The sequence below is a fragment of the Nicotiana tomentosiformis genome, chromosome 6 (genome assembly GCF_000390325.3).
Source record: "Nicotiana tomentosiformis chromosome 6, ASM39032v3, whole genome shotgun sequence".
NCBI lineage: Eukaryota > Viridiplantae > Streptophyta > Magnoliopsida > Solanales > Solanaceae > Nicotiana > Nicotiana tomentosiformis.
The window spans coordinates 92,417,176-92,423,538 of NC_090817.1; positions in this window are offsets into that span (position 1 = coordinate 92,417,176).

Below are 6,363 nucleotides of genomic sequence, written 5' to 3' on the forward strand. Positions count from 1 at the left end.
CGGCCCACAGCTGTCCGGTAGCTCTAATCTTTGAATTTGATGCCATGTTACTCATGCCACATCAACTCATTTTCTCAGTCAGAAGCTATAAGGAAGTTGACTTCAACAGGTAATCTGCGTATGGTTGCATCCCCCAGCTGTGATTTAAAATAGTCAGCGTGCAAATATATACACTCCTAGTTTTTCGCAACTCAACATAACCATCAGTCGATCACAATCCTACTTGTTGTGGGAGTTATTTTCTTTTCCTTTTTCAGTTTAATTATTCGGTATCCAAATTTTACTTGTCCGACGTGTCCAGTTTCACGCCGGATAGGGCCACCATGGAAATAAAGTATTTCCTGTCGAAAGGTTCACCATTTTCAAAACTCAAACTCAAAACCTCTCGTTAAGAATAAAGAAATTCTAATCATCTTAGTACACCCCTTGGTTGTGAAATAATGGCCATGAAATAATGTTCTTCTTACTTCATAAAAAAAAAATAATAATAATAATGCTCTTCTTCAAGTTGACAAGTTGCCAGGTGGGCACTCCATCAACTAGACGTGCATCGATATTATATTTGGATGAAGAACGAACTAAGGAACATATACTAAAAAATATAAACAATTTTCTTCCACAATATAAACAGTTTAAAAATGTTAGAAACGGATAGCATCAGGAGCGAATGTTCTGTATATATTATGAATTTATCTGAATTCGGTAGTTTTGGCTTAAATTTTATGTATATATTGTTAAAAAAAGCCAAATAAATATAAAGTGTAATAGATATCGAATCCAGCAAATTAAATGAGTTATTCTAGATTTTCGAATTCGAAATTATAAAGTTTAAATCTTAATCTGTTTCATAGGCTTTGAGTAAATCACTAATGTCAAGAATCACAGCCAGCAAGCAAGCATCTTCACCTTCAGAATTGCGAAGAGAAACAATAAACAAACCATTCCATATTCTATCTGAAGCTAATTTTAATGATGCCACAAATAGATTTAAAAATTCATCAATAACGATTCGCTTTCTGGCAATTTGACATCTATTCTTTAAGTACTTTAAAGTACTTACCGATCAACTTTGGTCGAAAATATATTTTATTAATTTAATTTTACCGACCAAAGTTGGTCGGTTTAACTAAATTATATTTTTTTATTAATTATTAAAATTAAAAAAAAATCGATCAACTTTGGTCGGTAATTGAAAATACATATGCAGCCGAGGCCCGGTCCTCGACCCACCTATCTTGATCCCCCTCTTTCTTCTTCTTCACAATATGAATCTCCTTGAATAGCTCATCATGGCTCATTCGACGCCCATACTTCTTTTCCTGAAAACAAATTAATTTAGTTAATAAACAGAATAGATATACTTAGAAAAGTAAAATAATTTAAGCAATTACATACCAATCTTCTTTTTATTGTCCCTAGGCTGATCGCACCTCCAGTGTGCAAGGAGACTCTCTTCTCGGATGCGCGAGCTTTCTTTCCTTTTTCGCTCCTCTCTAAGAACTCCGCGGTAAGCCATTGCCTTTGCAAATCATTCCACAAATTCTCAAGTAACCAGGCCTTTTGTTCTTCTTTCTAACATCCGAGAAAGCATCCGCTAATCTCTTGCGAGCTTTATGATGAAAACTTGCAGCCACTTCCGCGCTATAGCGGTATTCCCATACACACTTGCTTTGTATTTCAAAAATTAAATATTAGATGAAAATATCATAAATATAAATTATTAAACTTTTTAAAAGAACATTTATACCTTAAATTGGTTGAAAATTTGCTCCTTCAGCGAGAATGGGCAATCAGTCCAAGTCGCATAAGGGCCATCATAAAGCTTTCTGATGGCATTGGTAATTATCTTCGTAGTCTTATTACCCGGCCTGAACCTGTAATTTAACAATAAAAACACATTAATATCTTAGCAAAAATGTTACAAATCAATAGACGCAAAATTAACAAATAACACTTACCCATCACCCTCAGGGACTATGATTATCCTACCATATCGATCATAATGCACTACCTCATCATCATCATCCGAAGCATGTATATCAGAGGCATGTATAGACGGTGTAGGCGGGTCAGAGCTACTGCCTCGCAGGAGAAGGCTTGCAATAGATGGAGTCGATGATGAAGATGGTTGCGATCCCTGTGATTGCGACATAGCTGGATGTGACCCAAGTGGCTGTGACCCGAGTGGTTGTGACATGGATGGATGCGATCCATGTGGCTGTGAGGCAGCTGGACTGTATGTCGTACGTATAGTCCTATAGCCCTGTGATGGAAGACCTGGTGTATGAATGAAGGTGTACGGCTCGTGATGCTGTGGCAGCTCAGTATAGCCGTGTGGTGGAGGATAAGACATAGGCATCTTTGAAAAGGGTGGACAAGAGGGACTATTATTTTCTACCCTCCTCTTTCCCTTCCTACCTTTTTCTCGCCCCCGAGAACTAGTAGAGTCATTGTTACCTTGACCCTTGCCTGCCATCTGCATAATATAATACACATTTAGATAAAAACATATAAGAAACTAGCTATAAAATGAGAGTGCTTTAAAAAATCAACTTTTTAATCCTCATCGACATATTGTTCCTCATCCGAGAATTCTTCGTCCTCACTTGTTTGAGCACTCTTTCTTCGTCCTCGCTTTATTTATATCAACTTCTTTCAATATGCGTTCAAGATGTTCCAAATTATTTTCTAACTGACCGTCCATTAATTGGTGAACACTGGAGATATCGTTTTGATATGCAACATCTAACACATTCTCGACTTCCACCCTACCTACAGGATTAGTTTTTATTATAACCCACCAATTGGACTTATTCCGCCGCAATGGATAAGGAGCATAATATACTTGCCTAACGTTAAGTGCAATTATGAAAGGATCATAGCGATCATACTCCCTCGTATGATTAACCTCAATTATGTTGTATTGGTGGTGTACTTTTATACCTCTTGTTGGATTTGGGTCAAACCACTTGCATCTAAAGAGTATCAATTTCTTATATGGCCAACCTATATATATATATATATATATATATATATATATATATATATATATATACACTTACAAACTGTTTGAACCACGTATCAAATCTCGTATATATAGCATCATGGCCAAATTGACCCACGAAGTGACTGTGACACATCAAATATTTTTAGTAGTTGCATCAATATGTAATCACAGTAAATTTTACATTTTAAAAACTAATAAATCAATATTTACTTGAGAAATGGTACAACTTCGGGACAATTTAGCAATACATGAAGTGTAGCTGACTTGTACTCCATATCACTCAAACTTCTCTTTCTAACATCTTTAGAACATCGGCCTGGTTGAATGAATATGGACATTGGTGGATATAATGGATCATTCACGCATTCGACCGTGTGCCTATTGGGCCTATTCCTAGAACATGGCACGTTACTCTCAAAATAATAAGAACAAAGATGTGTAGTTTTCTTTGCAAGATAGGCTTCGCATATAGATCCTTCAATCCTATTCCTCTGCTTAGCAAATTGTTTGCATTTGCCAATTGTCCTACATAATGTCATGTTAGCCAAGAACATTCAAATAAAATAGAATATTACATCAAACTTATAATATTACCTCTCAAAGGGATATATCCATCTGCATTGAACAGGCCCTCCAAGTCGTGCCTCGTGTACAAGGTGTATTGGAAGGTGTTCCATCACATCAAAGAAATCACATGGAAATATTTTTTCCATCTTACTAGAAGTTACACGAATGTTCTGATCCATCCGAAGTAGGTTTTCTTCCTTTAATATGGTAGAACACAAATCTTTGAAAAATAAACTAATCTCTCTGATGGGTTTCCAGATTCTTTCAAGAAAACCACAAAATGCAATAGGCACTAAGGTCTCCATGAAAACATGCCAGTCATGACTTTTCAAATGGCTCAACTTCCCTACCTCCATATCTACTTTTTCCCCAAGATTCTACGCATAACCCTCAGGCATCTTTAATTTCGTAACCCAATCACAAATTTATCGTCTTTCCTCCAAAGTGAATGTGTAACTTGCTTTGGGCTTGAACACCTTACCATTGTTTGCTGTTTGCAAGTATAATTCAAGCCGCCTGTAATATTCTTGTAAGTCCATTCTAGCCTACGGGTTATCTTTTGTCTTACCTTTAACATCCATCACTCTATTGAACAAATTATCAAAATAATTCTTTTCAGTATGCATGACATCAAGGTTGTGTCAGAGAATATTATCCTTCCAATAAGGTAACTCCCAAAATATACTATGTTTCGTCCAATTATGATTAACACCATATCCGGGGAATCTATAAAGTGGAGCCTCAGTAACTTTACTGAAGTTCTGGATCCTCTCCCAAATTTTCTCACCTAAAAGTATCGGAGGTGGAGAATCATATTCCACTTTATTCTTTTTGAATGTATTTTTCATCCTTCTAAACTCATGATCATCAGGCAAGAATTGACGATGACAATCAAACCATGATTGCTTTCGGCCATGTTTCAAAGTGAACGCTTTACTATTTTCCATGCAGTAAGGACAAGCTAGCTTCCCAGCAGTCATCCACCCAGACAATATTCCATACGTAGGAAAATCATTAACAAAACCTAGAAATATCAAAGAAATGGGTTGTAATTCAAACCAATAATTTTTAGGATGTGGAGAAGGAGAGGGTTGGCAGTGGCAGTGGCAGCGGCGACAGGGACGACGCGACGACGGCGCCAACTGGGCAGTGGCGATGCGGGGTGGGGAATAGGATTTGTATGAGGGAAATAGAGAAGGAGAGGGGAAGATATTGAGTGAGGAGTTAGGGGAAATTTGGGGAAGAAAGGTAAGAGAAATGAGGGGAACCCGCTATTTCAATTCTGATTTCAGAATTACCGACCAAAGTTGGCCGGTAATTTTGGTCGGTACATTAAGTGTTGACCTTTTGACCAAAAACCGACCAACTTTGGTCGGTTTTTTTTATTAAAAAAACTAAATTCTTTTTTTTTGTATTTTGTTTCTTAAAATATTATAAACTATAAAAAAATATTATAAACTATAAACATTTATTTTATTTAACTATGCAATTATTATAAACTATAAGCATAATCTTTATAAATAATTATATTAACTATTTACTTTTAATAAATTATAATAGCATCTATCTAAGTAAATTTTCTAAGTTATAATTAAGTATATGAGTAATTTCTCACACATACACTATATTGTAATTGATGCTAATAACTTCTTTTTTCATTCATTCATCACTAATAATGCATGACATAGATTAATCGATATATAGGTCGAGACGTTTTGATGAATCATCGATTAATATTCATCGATGCATCTAAGTAAGTTATAAGTCGATGAATCAATTTACAAATAGATATATTTGATGATAAAGTATATATACTAATTAGGATCTTCACAAGTCTATCCCTAAAAGAACCCGACCCTGTGGTCCTAGCACTTCGTATATATATATATATATATATATATGTGTGTGATGACCTAAAATGTCATCTTTAAATTTAATAATTAATTATGTGTTCTAAGACCTCGAAAAGCACTATTTATCATTACTCGACTTGCGTGTGCAATCCGTAAAAAAATTTCGGAAAATTTATGGTGAAAAATGAATTAAAATGTGAATTAGAGCTTTAAAACTCAACTGAGTTGACTTTGGTCAACATTTTGAGCAAACAGACTCGGATCAGTGTTTTGATAATTTTGGTAGGTTCGTATCGTGATTTGGGACTTAGGCGTATGCCCGAAATCAAATTCCGAGGTCCCTAGCCCGAGATATGGAATTTTGATGAAAAATTAAAAGTTTAAGTTCAAATAGTGACCGGATGTCAAATTATGTGCAAACGACCCCGGAATAGAATTTGATGATTCCAACAGCTCTGTATGGTGATTTTGGACATAGGAGCGTGATCGGAATTTTATTTGGAAGTCTGTAGTAGAATTAGGCTTGAAATGCCGAAAGTTGAATTTTTGGGATGTTTGACCGAGGGGTTGACTTTTTGATATCGGGGTCAAAATCTGATTCTGAAAATTTTCATAGCTCAGTTATGTCATTTATTACTTGTGTGAAAAATTTGAAGTCATTCCGAATTGATTTGATGTGTTTCGACACAAGATATAGAATTTGAAAGTTCAAAGTTCATTGATTTTGATTTGAGGTGCGATTCGTCGTTTTGATGTTGTTTGATGTAGTTTGAAGCCTCGACTACGTTCGTATGGTATTTTGGGACATGTTGGAATAATTGGTTAAGGTCCCGAGGGTCTCGGGTGGATTTCGGAAGGTTAACGGAATGGATTTCGGACAAAAAGGAACTGCTGGAATTTTCTGTTGCAGAAATTCCGTGCGTAGAGCCAAGTTTG